Source organism: Staurois parvus, unplaced genomic scaffold (genome assembly GCF_062004578.1).
Source record: "Staurois parvus isolate SC_StPar_1 unplaced genomic scaffold, SC_StPar_1.0 ptg000368l, whole genome shotgun sequence".
NCBI lineage: Eukaryota > Metazoa > Chordata > Amphibia > Anura > Ranidae > Staurois > Staurois parvus.
This window is the reverse complement of record NW_028318164.1, coordinates 595748-615319: the sequence shown is the minus strand read 5'-3', so window position 1 is coordinate 615319 and position 19572 is coordinate 595748. Positions and strand designations below refer to the sequence as shown.

Below are 19572 nucleotides of genomic sequence, written 5' to 3'. Positions count from 1 at the left end.
AAGCGTCCGGACTGGAAGGGGGTGAAAGCGTCCGGACTGGAAGGGGGGGAAAGCGTCCGAACTGGAAGGGGAGTGAAAGCGTCCGGACTGGAAGGGGGGGAAAGCGTCCGAACTGGAAGGGGGGGGAAAGCGTCCGGACTGGAAGGGGGTGAAAGCGTCCGGACTGGAAGGGGGGGAAAGCGTCCGAACTGGAAAGGGGGGGAAAGCGTCCGGACTGGAAGGGGGTGAAAGCGTCCGGACTGGAAAGGGGGTGAAAGCGTCCGAACTGGAAGGGGGGGGAAAGCGTCCGGACTGGAAGGGGGTGAAAGCGTCCGGACTGGAAGGGGGGGAAAGCGTCTGAACTGGAAGGGGAGTGAAAGCGTCCGGACTGGAAGGGGGGGAAAGCGTCCGAACTGGAAAGGGGGGGAAAGCGTCCGGACTGGAAGGGGGGGAAAGCGTTCGAACTGGAAGGGGGTGAAAGCGTTCGAACTGGAAGGGGGGGGAAAGCGTCCGGACTGGAAGGGGGTGAAAGCGTCCGAACTGGAAGGGGGGGAAAGCGTCCGGACTGGAAGGGGGGGAAAGCGTCCGGACTGGAAGGGGGTGAAAGCGTCCGAACTGGAAGGGGAGTGAAAGCGTCCGGACTGGAAGGGGGTGAAAGCGTCCGGACTGGAAGGGGGGGAAAGCGTTCGAACTGGAAGGGGGTGAAAGCGTTCGAACTGGAAGGGGGGGGAAAGCGTCCGGACTGGAAGGGGGTGAAAGCGTCCGAACTGGAAGGGGGGGAAAGCGTCCGGACTGGAAGGGGGGGAAAGCGTCCGGACTGGAAGGGGGGGGAAAGCGTCCGGACTGGAAGGGGGGGGAAAGCGTCCGGACTGGAAGGGGGTGAAAGCGTCCGGACTGGAAGTGATTAAATATAGGTGGTTGAGATGCAGTCCCCCAACCCTTAGGCTGCAAGATCGTTGACAAGCCATAGCTATGGTGCTCTGCTTCTCGTTGCAACAAAAATGATCCACCCCTTTCACATTCAGCGGGCAGTACTGCCACCAAAGGCAACTCGTTCAAGTGAATGAGGCCATGCCACAACAGCGAGGGAAATGCTGGGATTACAGTTGCAGTGTGGTATTCCCATTCCAAAAAGAAAAAAACAAGCATTCGGTAGGCGGCAGTATTGCCTTTTTTCAACACCTGTTGACGTCTGTGCTGCTCGATTAACCCCTTGACGCCAACGTAACACAAATATGCGGCCTCACAGAACAGAGCTTTTTTCCTTGGGTCCACATATTTGCATACCTGTTTTTGTGCTGGGAGCGCACCGCACAGCGCGCTGTCAGCACAGAGACCGCGGTGTCACTGAGAGCTCCGGGTCCTGTTCTAACGATCGGGACCTGGGACTCCCGATTCCGGGTCACATGATCTCTGTGATAGCCTCTGATTGGCTATCACAGTGATCAGTCACTGTACAGCCTGGCCCCCTTGTTTTGTTTTTTTTCTCTCTCTATGAATGGAGAAGAGAGATACATTGTATCTCTCTAACTCCTGGCATAGAGAGCAAAAAAAAGTTTGTAAAAAGAAAAAAAGATAAATAAATATAAAAAAATACCTAGATCAAGGTTTGATCTAGTTCAGTGCCAGGGTTAGTGTTTGGGTCAGGGTCAAAGGTCAAGGTAAAAAAGGGTCAGGGTCAAAGATCCGGATTTAAAAAAAAAATATTGGTATCAGTGTCAATATCGGTGTGTTTTAGGTAAAAAAAAAAAAAAAAAAAAAAGACAAAAACAAAATGCGCACTATTGTTTCTGAGCTGTACTACGGGTGCAGACAACAAGTAACATGCACATATATGGTATCGTTGTGATTGTCAAGAGCTGGAGAATTTATTTTGGGTTCTTTGGTAGGTTATGGTAGTAACAAGAAACACACAGCTAAATAAAAAAAAAATCTTTTTTAAAATCTAATTTTTTACTATTTTGGGCCAGTTTTCCTTTGATATTAAAAAAAAAATCAGGAGATATCCATTACCACCAAATGAAAGCCCAATTTGTCCTGGAAAATAATGTGGTATAATTCACCTGGATGTACAAAGTAGTTGTGATGATAGGTACGGTTTTACTAACTCATGTCATCATTGCAAAATTGTGCTTAGGCATTTAGATTTGTTTTACCCTTAGGCGTGAAGAGGTTAAACATAGATTGTTCTCATCCGACATCAGTACCTGACCTAGCAAATGTTCTGATTAAATGGGCAAAAAATATTCACAGATGCTCTACAACAGGGGTTAAAATTTCGAGGCCATACCTACTAGCCGGTCACAAAACTTACTCTCCACCAGTTGCCCCACCCAACCTTGCCCAAGGTATCTGTCAGCACTGTCATAGGTTGTTAGACTCGGCGGCCACCCATTCCTTAACAACTCATGAGTCATCAGCTGTCAGCGGGGTTGTAAGAATGTAAGAAGTAAGAAGAACAAAAATATTGCTGGCAATTAAAAAATAATAAAAAAAATTAGGTGGGCCCCCCCTCCATCTCTACCAAGCCCTTTGGGTCTGGTTTGGATTTTGACGGGAACCCCGACTCCAAAATTAAAAAAAAAATTAATTGTGTTCCCCCAAAATCCATACAAGACCCTTATCTGAGCATGCAGCCCAGCAGGTCAGGAAAAGGGGGGGGGGGAACGAGCGAGCGCCTCCATTTCCACAACTGTGGGTGCGGTTGTGGGGGTCTGCACGGGGGGGGGCCTTTTCTGAATCTGGAAACCCCTTTTAGCAAGGGGCCCCCCAGATCCCTGCCCCCACCCAGTGATATCACATACAGTCAGGTCCATAAATATTGGGACATGGACACAATTCTAACATTTTTGGCTCTATACACCACCACAATGGATTTGAAATGAAACAAACAAGATGTGCTTTAACTGCAGACTGTCAGCTTTAATTTGAGGGTATTTACATCCAAATCAGGTGAACGGTGTAGGAATTACAACAGTTTGCATATGTGCCTCCCACTTGTTAAGGGATCAAAAGTAATGGGACAGAATAATATTCATAAATCAAACTGTCACTTTTTAATACTTGGTTGCAAATCCTTTGCAGTCAATTACAGCCTGAAGTGTGGAACGCATAGACATCACCAGACGCTGGGTTTCATCCCTGATGATGCTCTGCCAGGCCTCTACTGCAACTGTCTTCAGTTCCTGCTTGTTCTTGGGGCATTTTCCCTTCAGTTTTGTCTTCAGCAAGTGAAATGCTCAATCAGATTCAGGTCAGGTGACTGACTTGGCCATTGCAGAACATTCCACTTCTTTGGTTGCTTTTGCAGTATGCTTTGGGTCATTGTCCATCTGCACTGTGAAGCGTCCAATGAGTTCTGAAGCATTTGGCTGAATACGAGCCGATAATATTCCCGAAACACTTCAGAATTCATCCATAGTAACAATGTACTACTTTGTGTAAAAAAAAAATAAAAATACTGATCACTTCCCCAATTTGCTTATAGCAAAGAATTTTTTTTTTTTAATGGTTGAACTGGATAGGCTTTTGTCTTTTTTCAGCCAGACTATGTAACTATACAGGGGTGTAATGCTCTCCATCCTATTTAGAGCTCCTGACCAACTCCCATCACCTTCTGGGCACAAATGACAAAGTGAAACTCCACTCTTTCAATCATTGACTATTTGTATTTCTTACGCTGCTAGCTTTAATAAATAGATAGTAACATTTGTCATATTAACTTGTTTTAAACTATTTTTTTTACATTTCTCCTGACAGAGAAAGAGGGGTTGTGATCACTGCTCAAGGGACCCCTAGCACCATTAGAAGGAACCTTTGTTGAAAAGCTAGTTTATGGACTGATGATCGTCCACAGATTGTGTCAGTAAGATGAAATTATAATTACATTTCTGTTTTTACTGTCTTTTGGGCTTTCAGTGATACCCTTTTATACTTAACCGCTTGCCGACTGCAGTTTTACTGCTACATTGCGGGGCTGGCTGCGCAGAAAAACACGCACACACATACACAGGACACGCACTGACCGACCTGGCTACGCTGTCACACATGCGGATCAGCGGGTCCTGGCCAATGATTCATGGCCAGGACCCGCCAATCGGCAGAACGAGAGACAGGGGAGAGATCTGTGTCCATGAACAACACAGATCTCTTTACGGACAGTGGGGTTGTGGCGGTTTTTGTCTCCCTGAAAAGCAGAGAATATAAAAACCATCACATCCCTTAGTAAAAACAGCACGCAGGTAACACTTGTTAGGCACACAGTTAACCCCTTGATTGCTCCAGATGTTGACATCTTCCCAGCCAGTGTCATTAGTACAGTGACCGTGCATATTATTAGCACTGATCACTGGATTAGTATCACTGGAGATGTCAGTACGGAAGGCATACTGACACTGGCTAACTGACACTATCACAGTTCCGCTGTAAGTCACATTACTTGTGTGCGTGTGTATATATATATACACAGTTGTGCTCAAAAGTTTGCCTCCCCGGGCAGAAATTGTGAAATTTTGGCATTGATATTGAAAATATGACGGATCATGCCACAAAATGCTCTTTTATTGAAGGATGATGATCATATGAAGCCATTTATTATCCAATAGTTGTTTGGCTCCTTTTTAAATCATAATGATAACAGAAATCACCAAAATGGCCTGGATCAGAAGTCTCCGCCCCCCGGGATCAGAAGTCTCCGCCCCCCGGATCAGAAGTCTCCGCCCCCCGGATCAAAAGTCTCCACCCCCCGGATAAGGAATCTCTGCCCCCTGGAATGTTTGGCCTTGGTACAGACACACAAGGTGACACACACACGGGTTAAAATGCCAATTAGAGGTTAATGTCGCACATCTGTGGCTTTTTAAATTGCAATTAGTATCAGTGTATAAATAGTCAATGGGTTTGTTAGCTCTTACGTGGAAGTACTGATTAGGATAGATACTGAGCCACGGGGATCAAAAAAGAACTGTCAAAATTCCTGCGTAACAAGATAATGGAACTTTATAAAGATTATGATGTAAAAAGAAGCCAAACAACTAATTGATGATAAATGGCTTCATATGATCATCATCCTTCAATAAAAGAGCATTTTTTGGCATCATCAGTCATATTTTCAATATCAATGCCATGGTACGCAAACTTTTGAGCACAACTGTGTGTGTGTATATATATATATATATATATATATATCTGTGTTTATATGTGTATTTTACCTTTTTAATTATTTATATATATATATAACACCATATACTGTATATATATATGTGTGTGTGTATATATACAGTCAGGTCCATAAATATTGGGACATGGACACAATTCTAACATTTTTGGCTCTATACACCACCACAATGGATTTGAAATGAAACGAACAAGATGTGCTTTAACTGCAGACTGTCAGCTTTAATTTGAGGGTATTTACATCCAAATCAGGTGAACGGTGTAGGAATTACAACAGTTTGCATATGTGCCTCCCACTTGTTAAGGGACCAAAAGTAATGGGACAGAATAATAATCATAAATCAAACTTTCACTTTTTAATACTTGGTTACAAATCCTTTGCAGTCAATTACAGCCTGAAGTGTGGAACGCATAGACATCACCAGACGCTGGGTTTCATCCCTGGTGATGCTCTGCCAGGCCTCTACTGCAACTGTCTTCAGTTCCTGCTTGTTCTTGGGGCATTTTCCCTTCAGTTTTGTCTTCAGCAAGTGAAATGCTCAATCGGATTCAGGTCAGGTGATGGACTTGGCCATTGCAGAACATTCCACTTCTTTCCCTTAAAAAACTCTTTGGTTGTTTTGCAGTCTGCTTTGGGTCATTGTCCATCTGCACTGTGAAGCGTCCAATGAGTTGTGAAGCATTTGGCTGAATATGAGCAGATAATATTCCCGAAACACTTCACAATTCATCCTACACCGTTCACCTGATTTGGATGTAAATACCCTCAAATTAAAGCTGACAGTCTGCAGTTAAAGCACATCTTGTTCGTTTCATTTCAAATCCATTGTGGTGTATAGAGCCAAAAATGTTAGAATTGTGTCCATGTCCCAATATTTATGGACCTGACTGTATATATATATATATATATATATATATATATATATACACACACATATATATACACATATATATACACACACATATATATACACACACACACATATATATATATGTGTGTGTTTATATATATATATATATATATCTATATCCTGTGTGCGTGTATGTATATATATATGTATGTATGGTAAATGTAAGGTAAAAAAAAAATATATATATATATATATTTTATTTTTTTACCTTTTTATATATATATATATATATATATATATATATATATATACAGTATATGTATGTTTTTATATATATATATATATATATATATATATATATTATATAATTAAAGCGTTGCAGTTTAAATCCCGTCATTTGTAGATGCTAGAATTCTCATGTGAACCAATTAATATACACTTATTGGGATTTTCTTTTTTTTAACCAAAGACATGCAGCAAAATACATATTTGCCTAAATTTATTAAATTTAATTTTTTATTGGATGTTTTATAGCAAAAAGGTAAAATATATATATATATATATATTTTTTTTTTTATTTATAGTGCAAAATAATAAAAAACCCATAGGTGATCAAATACTACCAAAAGAAAGCTTGATTTGTGTGAAAACAAATGATATGTTTAATTTGTGTACAGCTTTCCACGACTGCGCAATTGTCAGTTAAATTAGGGCCGTGCTGTATAGCAAAAAATGGCCTGGTCATGAAGGGGGGGGGGGGGTAAAATCTTCCGGAGGTCAAGTGGTTAAACAGGAATTGCAGGTATGGCAATTGATCCGGCTTTGACCAATGTAACTGTATATATACCATACCTGTGGAATCATTCTAGAGCAGCCTTCCTCAACTTTTTCAACACAGCGGCACCTCTGAAATAACTTTCCCATCTCAGGGAACCCTTTCTAATAATTCCTATATCTACAACTCATGACACATTAGTGTGATGGTCAGGGGGAAGAGTGCTCCTTACATTTTTGGTTAATAGGAAGAATTTTCCTCTTACAGATAGCTACCAGGGCCGGATATAATTTGGGGGTGCAGTACAAAAGTCAGAGGGCAGGAGAGCTGACCCCGGGGTGGTGAGGCCGGGGATGTGATTTTTGAGGTCGTCTGAAAAAGGTTTTTTTTTGGGGTGGGAGAGGTGCCCCGGGGTTGGTGAGGAGGGGGGAGTGATTTTTGAGGTTATCTGAGATAGTTTTTTTTTAGGGTGGGAGAGCTGACCCCGGGGTGGTGAGGCCGGGGGTGTGATTTTTGAGGTCGTCTGAAAAAGGTTTTTTTTTAGGGTGGGAGAGGTGCCCCCGGGGTGGTGAGAAGGGGGGAGTGATTTTTGAGGTCGTCTGAAAAAGGTTTTTTTTTTGGGGTGGGAGAGGTTCCCCGGTGGTGAGGATGGGGGAGTGATTTTTGAGGTTATCTGAGATGGGTTTTTTTCAGGGTGGGAGAGGTGCCCCAGGGGTGGTGAGGATGGGGGTGTGATGTTTGAGGTCGTCTGAGATAAGATTTTTTTTGGGGTGGGAGAGGTGCCCCGGGGGTGTGGAGGAGGGGGGAGTGATTTTTGAGGTTATCTGAGATAGTTTTTTTTTAGGGTGGGAGAGCTGACCCTGGGGTGGTGAGGCCGGGGGTGTGATTTTTGAGGTCGCCTGAAAAAGGTTTTTTTTTGGAGTGGGAGAGGTACCCCTGGGGTGGTGAGGATGGGGGAGTGATTTTTGAGGTTATCTGAGATAGTTTTTTTTTTAGGGTGGGAGAGCTGACCCCGGGGTGGTGAGGCCGGGGGTGTGATTTTTGAGGTCGTCTGAAAAAGGTTTTTTTTTAGGGTGGGAGAGGTGCCCCGGGGGTGGTGAGGATGGGGGAGTGATTTTTGAGGTTATCAGAGATAGGTTTTTTTTAGGGTGGGAGAGCTGACCCCGGGGTGGTGAGGCCGGGGGTGTGATTTTTGAGGTCGTCTGAAAAAGGTTTTTTTTTGGGGTGGGAGAAGTGCCCCCGGGGTGGTGAGAAGGGGGGAGTGATTTTTGAGGTCGTCTGAAAAAGGTTTTTTTTTGGGGTGGGAGAGGTTCCCCGGTGGTGAGGATGGGGGAGTGATTTTTGAGGTTATCTGAGATGGGTTTTTTTCAGGGTGGGAGAGGTGCCCCAGGGGTGGTGAGGATGGGGGAGTGATTTTTGAGATTTTCTAAGATAGCTTTTTTTTAGGGTGGGAGAGCTGACCCCGGGGTGGTGAGGCCGGGGGTGTGATTTTTGAGGTCGTCTGAAAAAGGTTTTTTTTTGGGGTGGGAGAGGTTCCCCGGGGGTGGTGAGGATGGGGGAGTGATTTTTGAGGTTATCTGTTTTTTGTTTTTTTTTAGGGTGGGAGAGGTGACCCCGGGGTGGTGAGGCCGGGGGTGTGAATTTTGAGGTCGTCTGAAAAAGGTTGTTTTTTTGGGGTGGGAGAGGTGCCCCGGGGGTGGTGAGGATGGGGGAGTGATTTTTGAGGTTATCTGAGATAAAAAAATTTTAGGGTGGGAGAGCTGACCCCGGGGTGGTGAGGCCGGGGGTGTGATTTTTGAGGTCGTCTGAAAAAGGTTTTTTTTTGGGGTGGGAGAGGTGCCCCGGGGATGGTGAGGATGGGGGAGTGATTTTTGAGGTTATCTGAGATAGTTTTTTTTTAGGGTGGGAGAGCTGACCCCGGGGTGGTGAGTAGAGATGAGCGAATCGAACTCGGCGAAGTGGAATTCGTTTAGAATATTAGGAAAATTTCGATTCGCGACGAATCCGAAAATTAGCAGACTTCGGATGCGCGAATCGAAATTTTTCCTAAAATGGCGGCGACATGTGCGGCGACGGAGCGGGGATGTCTGGGAAGGCGCGCAGACAAGGCGCGCTGACCCATAATGCATTCATTCATGACATGTGATCGCATTAGCCAATCAGCAGCCAGCCAGCCAGCACTGTGTAATGGTCGAGCTATAAATGGCGGCCATTTTAGAATTCTCCATTTGCCTCCAGTCATTCAAGAGAGGCAGACCTGGCTGTATTCAGGGAGAGAGTTAGGGACACAGAAACGTTACTTAGGGCCAGAGAAACGTTACTTAGGGCCACAGAAACGTTACTTAGGGCCACAGAATCGTTACTTAGGGACACAGAATCGTTACTTAGGGACACAGAAACGTTACTTAGGGCCACAGAATCGTTACTTAGGGACACAGAAATGTTACTTAGGGACACAGAAACGTTACTTAGGGCCACAGAAACGTTACTTAGGGCCACAGAATCGTTACTTAGGGACACAGAAATGTTACTTAGGGACACAGAAACGTTACTTAGGGCCACAGAAACGTTACTTAGGGCCACAGAAACGTTACTTAGGGCCACAGAATCGTTACTTAGGGCCACAGAATCGTTACTTAGGGCCACAGAAACGTTACTTAGGGCCACAGAAACGTTACTTAGGGCCACAGAATCGTTACTTAGGGACACAGAACCGTTACTTAGGGACACAGAAACGTTACTTAGGGACACAGAATTGTTACTCAGGGACAGACACAGAATTGTTACTGAGGGACACAGAATTGTTACTGAGGGACACAGAATTGTTACTGAGGGACACAGAATTGTTACTGAGGGACAGACACAGAATTGTTACTCAGGGACAGACACTGAATTGTTACTCAGGGACAGACACAGAATTGTTACTCAGGGACAGACACAGAATTGTTACTCAGGGACAGACACAGAATTGTTACTGAGGGACACAGAATTGTTACTGAGGGACACAGAATTGTTACTGAGGGACACAGAATTGTTACTCAGGGACAGACACAGAATTGTTACTGAGGGACACAGAATTGTTACTGAGGGACACAGAATTGTTACTCAGGGACAGACACAGAATTGTTACTCAGGGACAGACACAGAATTGTTACTCAGGGACAGACACAGAATTTTTACTGAGGGACACAGAATTGTTACTGAGGGACACAGAATTGTTACTGAGGGACACAGAATTGTTACTCAGGGACAGACACAGAATTGTTACTCAGGGACAGAAACAGAATTGTTACTGAGGGACACAGAATTGTTACTCAGGGACAGACACAGAATTGTTACTCAGGGACAGACACAGAATTGTTACTCAGGGACAGACACAGAATTGTTACTCGGGGACAGACACAGAATTGTTACTGAGGGACACAGAATTGTTACTGAGGGACACAGAATTGTTACTGAGGGACACAGAATTGTTACTGAGGGACACAGAATTGTTACTGAGGGACACAGAATTGTTACTCAGGGACAGACACAGAATTGTTACTGAGGGACACAGAATTGTTACTGAGGGACACAGAATTGTTACTGAGGGACACAGAATTGTTACTCAGGGACAGACACAGAATTGTTACTCAGGGACAGACACAGAATTGTTACTGAGGGACACAGAATTGTTACTGAGGGACACAGAATTGTTACTGAGGGACACAGAATTGTTACTGAGGGACACAGAATTGTTACTCAGGGACAGACACAGAATTGTTACTCAGGGACAGACACAGAATTGTTACTCAGGGACAGACACAGAATTGTTACTGAAGGACACAGAATTGTTACTGAGGGACACAGAATTGTTACTCAGGGACAGACACAGAATTGTTACTCAGGGACAGACACAGAATTGTTACTCAGGGACACAGAATTGTTACTCAGGGACAGACACAGAATTGTTACTGAGGGACACAGAATTGTTACTCAGGGACACAGAATTGTTACTCAGGGACACAGAATTGTTACTCAGGGACAGACACAGAATTGTTACTGAGGGACACAGAATTGTTACTGAGGGACACAGAATTGTTACTCAGGGACACAGAATTGTTACTCAGGGACACAGAATTGTTACTCAGGGACAGACACAGAATTGTTACTGAGGGACACAGAATTGTTACTGAGGGACACAGAATTGTTACTGAGGGACACAGAATTGTTACTGAGGGACAGACACAGAATTGTTACTCAGGGACAGACACAGAATTGTTACTCAGGGACAGACACAGAATTGTTACTGAGGGACACAGAATTGTTACTGAGGGACACAGAATTGTTACTGAGGGACACAGAATTGTTACTCAGGGACAGACACAGAATTGTTACTCAGGGACAGACACAGAATTGTTACTCAGGGACAGACACAGAATTGTTACTCAGGGACAGACACAGAATTGTTACTGAGGGACACAGAATTGTTACTGAGGGACACAGAATTGTTACTCAGGGACAGACACAGAATTGTTACTGAGGGACACAGAATTGTTACTCAGGGACACAGAATTGTTACTCAGGGACACAGAATTGTTACTCAGGGACAGACACAGAATTGTTACTGAGGGACACAGAATTGTTACTGAGGGACACAGAATTGTTACTCAGGGACAGACACAGAATTGTTACTGAGGGACACAGAATTGTTACTGAGGGACACAGAATTGTTACTGAGGGACACAGAATTGTTACCCAGGGACACAGAATTGTTACTCAGGGACAGACACAGAATTGTTACTGAGGGACACAGAATTGTTACTGAGGGACACAGAATTGTTACTCAGGGACACAGAATTGTTACTGAGGGACAGACACAGAATTGTTACTGAGGGACACAGAATTGTTACTGAGGGACACAGAATTGTTACTCAGGGACACAGAATTGTTACTGAGGGACACAGAATTGTTACTCAGGGACAGACACAGAATTGTTACTCAGGGACAGACAGAATTGTTACTGAGGGACACAGAATTGTTACTGAGGGACACAGAATTGTTACTCAGGGACAGACACAGAATTGTTACTGAGGGACACAGAATTGTTACTGAGGGACACAGAATTGTTACCTAGGGACAGACACAGAATTGTTACTCAGGGACAGACACAGAATTGTTACTCAGGGACAGACACAGAATTGTTACTGAGGGACACAGAAGTGTTACTGAGGGACACAGAATTGTTACTCAGGGACACAGAATTGTTACTCAGGGACAGACACAGAATTGTTACTCAGGGACACAGAATTGTTACTCAGGGACACAGAATCGTTTAATTAAAGAGTATGTCAGACAACACGCAGAGGAGTGGCAGAGGAGGCAATGTTTCAGGAGCGAGCAGACGTGGCAGCAGAGGAAGGGGTCGAGGCAGCACTAGTCGCAGCCAGAGGCCAGTGCTCCCGGTGTCATCCAGCGGTCGTGTCTCCACCGACAACCCTGCCGTCGTCGATTGGTTGGCTCGGTCGTCTTCCTCTTCCCAGGTCACCTCTGACACCTACAGCCAACGGTCGGTGGGTACGTCAGACACAACCGTTAGTTGGCATGGCCCGGGAGCAAGCCCACTGAAATCATGTGTCCTCTACCTGCCCCTGTCCTTTGGTGTTCCCTCACCAAGCGAAGTATCGCATGCTGTGGGCTCAGCCCCACTGTACAGTGAGGAAGAGCTAACAGAGGGCGGTCAGGAACGGGGGGAGACATCCGCCTCTTCAGCAGCCAGGCGAAGAAGTACTGGTGAGGAGAGTGGCTCGGTAGCCGGTCTAGAGACAGGTCTGTCTCCTGACCCACACGCAGCCGAGGGGGCTAGTAGTGAGGCGGAGACCCTAATTGATGATGATGAGGCTGATCTCACTTGGCAGCCTCGTCGTCATCAGGCTATTGCTTCCGCATCATCAGGAGAAGAGGGTGCCAGCTTGGCAGCGAGCGAAACAGTCGGTGGGTTGCCCAGGAGGCAGCAGGGTCGCAGCAGTGTCAGTGGAGGCAAACGGCCACGGAGTAGAGCACCAGCTCCACTGCAGCCTACCACCACGGCCAGTAGTGGTGCCGGTGTGCACGGAGGAAGTAGCAGTCAGCCAGTGAGGAGTATCGGGGGCAAAGTTTCCTACTCGGCGTTGTGGCAATTTTTCGTCAAGCCGCCCGAGGAAGTAAACGTAGCCGTATGTCGACTATGTGGCCAGAAAGTCAAGCGTGGCCAGGGGGCCCATGTTGGGACTACAGCGTTGCGTCAGCATATGCAGCGTCGCCATTTGGTGGCCTGGGAAAACCGTGATAAAGATACGGCGGTTCTGCCTGCCCCAGCCCCCGCTCCATCACCCGCTCCGTTACTTGCTCCGTCACCCGACGTCAATCGCCCTCTATCAGCCAGTCAAGGCTCCAACACCTCTGCTGAGGGGAGTTGTCGCTCGTTGGCATCTTCCGCTCGTTCAGATGCTCCTTCTCCTGCTACTCCTCTTCACGGATTCCGTCAGCAGTCTTTCTTGGAATCCGTTTCCAAGAGACAACAGTTTGCGAGCACGCACCCGACGGTGCAGAAGCTGAACGTCCTCCTGTCCAAGTTGCTGGTGCTGCAGTCCCTCCCTTTCCAAGTGGTGGACTCAGCACCTTTCCGAGAAATGATGGCTTGTGCCGCGCCGCGTTGGAGAGTGCCAAGCCATCATTTTTTCGCCAAAAAGGCAGTGCCAGCCCTGCATTCACATGTAGAAGAGATGGTGGGCCAGTCTTTGAGCATGTCGGTCTCTGCCAAAGTGCACGGCAGTGCCGACGTGTGGAGCTGTAACTACGGTCAGGGACAGTACATGTCATTTACGGCCCACTGGGTGAACGTGGTGCCGGCACAGCAGCACCAGCAACTTGGACAGGTCACGCCGCTTTTGCCTCCACGTTTGCACGTCCTTGGTCCACAAAAGATGTCCGCCTCTACCACCTCTTCCGCCGTGTCCTCAGCCGCCACCCCCGTGCCAAGTCCCATTACCCGACCGGCATATCACATGTGCAGGGCGAGACGGTGTCACGCTGTGCTGCACCTGGTATGCCTTGGCGAACGTAGTCACACAGGGGTGGAACTTCTCAGTGTAATGAACAGAGAAATCGACAGATGGCTGTCTCCGCGCAAACTGAAAATCGGAACCATGTTGACCGACAACGGAAAGAACATGGTGTCTGCTCTGCGTCAAGGAAGGTTGTGCCATGCGCCATGCATGGCTCACGTGTTCAATCTGGTTGTCAAGCGGTTCCTAAAATCCACCATCCCACTGCAAGACATCCTTAAAATGTCACGTAAACTTTGCATGCATTTCAGCCATTCCTACACCGCAAAGCAAACCCTCCTTGAGCTGCAGCGGCAGAACGGAATTCCACAGCATCGCCTGATCTGCGACGTTGCAACAAGGTGGAATTCAACCCTACATATGTTAGACCGCCTTTACGAACAGCGAAAGGCCATCACCGATTTCCTGATGTTACAAGCGGATAAAGGTACTCCCCTGTGTAACTTCGATGTCAGCCATTGGCAGCTCATGCGTGACACCTGCCGCTTGCTCAGGCCCTTTGAGGAGGCCACGCTATTCGTGAGTCGGCAGGACTATGGGATGAACGACGTCATTCCTCTGTTGCACGTCCTGGAACAAATGCTGTTAACAATGGCTGGTCAGGGTGCGGTAGACGTGGTGCACAGATCTCAACGCCACATGACCCCTGTGGGGGCAGGACAGGAAGAAGAGGAGGAGGTAGAGGAGGACATTGGTGCTCAGGAATTATTGAGTGAAATGGGTGGTTTTTCCACTCAGCGGACAGGAGTGGAGGAGCAGGAGCATCTGGTAGAGGAGGAGGAGGAGACAGAGGACCCAGACGCACCGTGGCAGTATGCTGTGGAGATGGAGGCAGGGAGTCCCTTGCATTCCTTGGCACAAATGGCCCATAGCATGCTCGGTTGCTTGCGTAGCGACAGCCGAATAATAACCATCAGACAGAGGGATGACTTTCGGCTGTCCACCTTGTTGGACCCTCGCTACCGTTCAAAAATGGTGGCCTTTTTCACACCTGCTGAGAGGGAGGCCAAAATAACGTACTATAAAAACCACCTATGTAGTCAGTTGGTCTCTGCCTTTCTGCGCCAACGTCCATCCTCAGACACTGTGGGCCCTGTGCGCTCGCGTTCCGCTGCCATGGCAGCAGGGGAGGGGTGGGGTGGTAGGAGCAGTGGCAGCTCCACCAGCAGCGGCTGCCTCAGTCTGCAGTCGATGATGAGTAGCTTTCTTCACCAGCGCAGTGAGGAAACTACTAACCAGCCGCAGCAGCATCAGGTGGACCTGGAGCAGGACCTCAAACAACAGGCTTGGGCCTACTTGGACAGCACCCTGCCAACCGAGGTAGACAATCCCCTTGACTACTGGGCAACGAAACTTGACCTTTGGCCCCAACTAGCTGAATTTGCCCTTGAAAGGCTGTCATGCCCGGCCAGTAGCGTGGCATCGGAGCGCGTGTTTAGTGCGGCAGGAGGTATTGTAACTCCGCGGAGGACACGACTGTCCACCCAAAGTGTGGAGAGACTCACGTTTGTGAAAATGAATCAGGCGTGGATTAGTCTGGATTTCAAACCACCAGTTCCAGACACAACTGACTAAATCCGCCATGAATCATGCCCCAAACATGTGCCACTTTCAGGTCTCCTCACACTGCTGGTGTGTTCCATTTTTTGTCATAGGGTGCTGGCAGATTACGGGCCTCCCATTGCTGCTGCCAGGCCCGTAATCTGCCATGGGCCCCCGTACCGCCTCCTCATGCTGCTGCCAGGTCCAGAGTCTCTCATGGGTCCCTGTACGGCCTCCCATTGCTGCTGTCTCCATCGCCACACTCTGCCATGTGCCACTTTCAGGTCTCCTCACACTGCTGGTGTGTTACATTTTTTGTCATAGGGTGCTGGCAGATTACGGGCCTCCCATTGCTGCTGCCAGGCCTGTAATCTGCCATGGGCCCCTGTACCGCCTCCTCATGCTGCTGCCAGGTCCACAGTGTCTCATGGGTCCCTGTACGGCCTCCCATTGCTGCTGTCTCCATCGCCACACTCTGCCATGTGCCACTTTCAGGTCTCCTCACACTGCTGGTGTGTTACATTTTTTGTCATAGGGTGCTGGCAGATTACGGGCCTCCCATTGCTGCTGCCAGGCCCGTAATCTGCCATGGGCCCCAGTACCGCCTCCTCATGCTGCTGCCAGGTCCACAGTGTCTCATGGGTCCCTGTACGGCCTCCCATTGCTGCTGTCTCCATCGCCACACTCTGCCATGTGCCACTTTCAGGTCTCCTCACACTGCTGGTGTGTTCCATTTTTTGTCATAGGGTGCTGGCAGATTACGGGCCTCCCATTGCTGCTGCCAGGCCCGTAATCTGCCATGGGCCCCAGTACTGCCTCCTCATGCTGCTGCCAGGTCCAGAGTCTCTCATGGGTCCCTGTACGGCCTCCCATTGCTGCTGTCTCCATCGCCACACTCTGCCATGTGCCACTTTCAGGTCTCCTCACACTGCTGGTGTGTTACATTTTTTGTCATAGGGTGCTGGCAGATTACGGGCCTCCCATTGCTGCTGCCAGGCCCGTAATCTGCCATGGGCCCCTATATACCGCCTCCTCATGCTGCTGCCAGGCCCCTAATCTGCCATGGGCCCCAGTACCGCCTCCTCATGCTGCTGCCAGGTCCACAGTCTCTCATGGGTCCCTGTACGGCCTCCCATTGCTGCTGTCTCCATCGCCACACTCTGCCATGTGCCACTTTCAGGTCTCCTCACACTGCTGGTGTGTTACATTTTTTGTCATAGGGTGCTGGCAGATTACGGGCCTCCCATTGCTGCTGCCAGGCCCGTAATCTGCCATGGGCCCCAGTACCGCCTCCTCATGCTGCTGCCAGGTCCACAGTCTCTCATGGGTCCCTGTACGGCCTCCCATTGCTGCTGTCTCCATCGCCACACTCTGCCATGTGCCACTTTCAGGTCTCCTCACACTGCTGGTGTGTTACATTTTTTGTCATAGGGTGCTGGCAGATTACGGGCCTCCCATTGCTGCTGCCAGGCCTGTAATCTGCCATGGGCCCCTGTACCGCCTCCTCATGCTGCTGCCAGGTCCAGAGTCTCTCATGGGTCCCTGTACGGCCTCCCATTGCTGCTGTCTCCATCGCCACACTCTGCCATGTGCCACTTTCAGGTCTCCTCACACTGCTGGTGTGTTCCATTTTTTGTCATAGGGTGCTGGCAGATTACGGGCCTCCCATTGCTGCTGACAGGCCCGTAATCTGCCATGGGCCCCTGTACCGCCTCCTCATGCTGCTGCCAGGTCCAGAGTGTCTCATGGGTCCCTGTACGGCCTCCCATTGCTGCTGTCTCCATCGCCACACTCTGCCATGTGCCACTTTCAGGTCTCCTCACACTGCTGGTGTGTTCCATTTTTTGTCATAGGGTGCTGGCAGATTACGGGCCTCCCATTGCTGCTGCCAGGCCCGTAATCTGCCATGGGCTCCAGTACCGCCTCCTCATGCTACTGCCAGGTCCACAGTGTCTCATGGGTCCCTGTACGGCCTCCCATTGCTGCTGTCTCCATCGCCACACTCTGCCATGTGCCACTTTCAGGTCTCCTCACACTGCTGGTGTGTTACATTTTTTGTCATAGGGTGCTGGCAGATTACGGGCCTCCCATTGCTGCTGCCAGGCCCGTAATCTGCCATGGGCTCCAGTACCGCCTCCTCATGCTGCTGCCAGGTCCAGAGTCTCTCATGGGTCCCTGTACGGCCTCCCATTGCTGCTGTCTCCATCGCCACACTCTGCCATGTGCCACTTTCATGTCTCCTCACACTGCTGGTGGGTTCCATTTTTTGTCATAGGGTGCTGGCAGATTACGGGCCTCCCATTGCTGCTGCCAGGCCCGTAATCTGCCATGGGCCCCCGTACCGACTCCTCATGCTGTGACGTTGCAACAAGGTGGAATTCAACCCTACATATGTTAGACCGCCTTTACGAACAGCGAAAGGCCATCACCGATTTCCTGATGTTACAAGCGGATAAAGGTACTCCCCTGTGTAACTTAGATGTCAGCCATTGGCAGCTCATGCGTGACACCTGCCGCTTGCTCAGGCCCTTTGAGGAGGCCACGCTATTCGTGAGTCGGCAGGACTATGGGATGAACGACGTCATTCCTCTGTTGCACGTCCTGGAACAAATGCTGTTAACAATGGCAGGTCAGGGTGCGGTAGACGTGGCGCACAGATCTCAACGCCACATGACCCCTGTGGGGGCAGGACAGGAAGAAGAGGAGGAGGTAGAGGAGGACATTGGTGCTCAGGAATTATTGAGTGAAATGGGTGGTTTTTCCACTCAGCGGACAGGAGTGGAGGAGCAGGAGCATCTGGTAGAGGAGGAGGAGGAGGAGACAGAGGACCCAGACGCACCGTGGCAGTATGCTGTGGAGATGGAGGCAGGGAGTCCCTCGCATTCCTTGGCACAAATGGCCCATAGCATGTCGGTTGCTTGCGTAGCGACAGCCGAATAATAACCATCAGACAGAGGGATGACTTTTGGCTGTCCACCTTGTTGGACCCTCGCTACCGTTCAAAAATGGTGGCCTTTTTCACACCTGCTGAGAGGGAGGCCAAAATAAAGTACTATAAAAACCACCTATATAGTCAGCTGGTCTCTGCCTTTCTGCGCCAACGTCCATCCTCAGACACTGTGGGCCCTGTGCGCTCGCGTTCCGCTGCCATGGCAGCAGGGGAGGGGTGGGGTGGTAGGAGCAGTGGCAGCTCCACCAGCAGCGGCTGCCTCAGTCTGCAGTCGATGATGAGTAGCTTTCTTCACCAGCGCAGTGAGGAAACTACTAACCAGCCGCAGCAGCAGCAGCATCAGGTGGACCTGGAGCAGGACCTCAAACAACAGGCTTGGGCCTACTTGGACAGCACCCTGCCAACCGAGGTAGACAATCCCCTTGACTACTGGGCAACGAAACTTGACCTTTGGCCCCAACTAGCTGAATTTGCCCTTGAAAGGCTGTCATGCCCGGCCAGTAGCGTGGCATCGGAGCGCGTGTTTAGTGCGGCAGGAGGTATTGTAACTCCGCGGAGGACACGACTGTCCACCCAAAGTGTGGAGAGACTCACGTTTGTGAAAATGAATCAGGCGTGGATTAGTCTGGATTTCAAACCACCAGTTCCTGACACAACTGACTAAATCCGCCATGAATCATGCCCCAAACATGTGCCACTTTCAGGTCTCCTCACACTGCTGGTGGGTTCCATTTTGTCATAGGGTGCTGGCAGATTACGGGCCTCCCATTGCTGCTGCCAGGCCCCTAATCTGCCATGGGCCCCTGTACCGCCTCCTCATGCTGCTGCCAGGTCCAGAGTCTCTCATGGGTCCCTGTACGGCCTCCCATTGCTGCTGTCTCCATCGCCACAATCTGCCATGTGCCACTTTCAGGTCTCCTCACACTGCTGGTGTGTTCCATTTATTGTCATAGGGTGCTGGCAGATTACGGGCCTCCCATTGCTGCTGCCAGGCCCGTAATCTGCCATGGGCCCCTGTACCGCCTCCTAATGCTGCTGCCAGGTCCAGAGTGTGTCATGGGTCCCTGTACGGCCTCCCATTGCTGCTGTCTCCATCGCCACACTCTGCCATGTGCCACTTTCAGGTCTCCTCACACTGCTGGTGGTTTCCATTTTTGTCATAGGGTGCTGTATGGCCTCCCATTGCTGCTGCCTCCACCGCCACACTGTGGCTCC

At 48.9% G+C, this 19572-nt stretch overlaps 1 long non-coding RNA gene across 1 annotated transcript in view; it reads left to right on the top strand.

Moving 5' to 3' along the window:
• LOC149456229 (uncharacterized) overlaps nt 1–19572 on the top strand; it is a 65684-nt gene that overhangs the window by 21701 nt on the left and 24411 nt on the right. The window contains exon 2 of the long non-coding RNA XR_016313937.1: nt 3739–3844. This is a non-coding gene — a long non-coding RNA (uncharacterized LOC149456229). The remainder of the gene's footprint in view (nt 1–3738; nt 3845–19572) is intronic.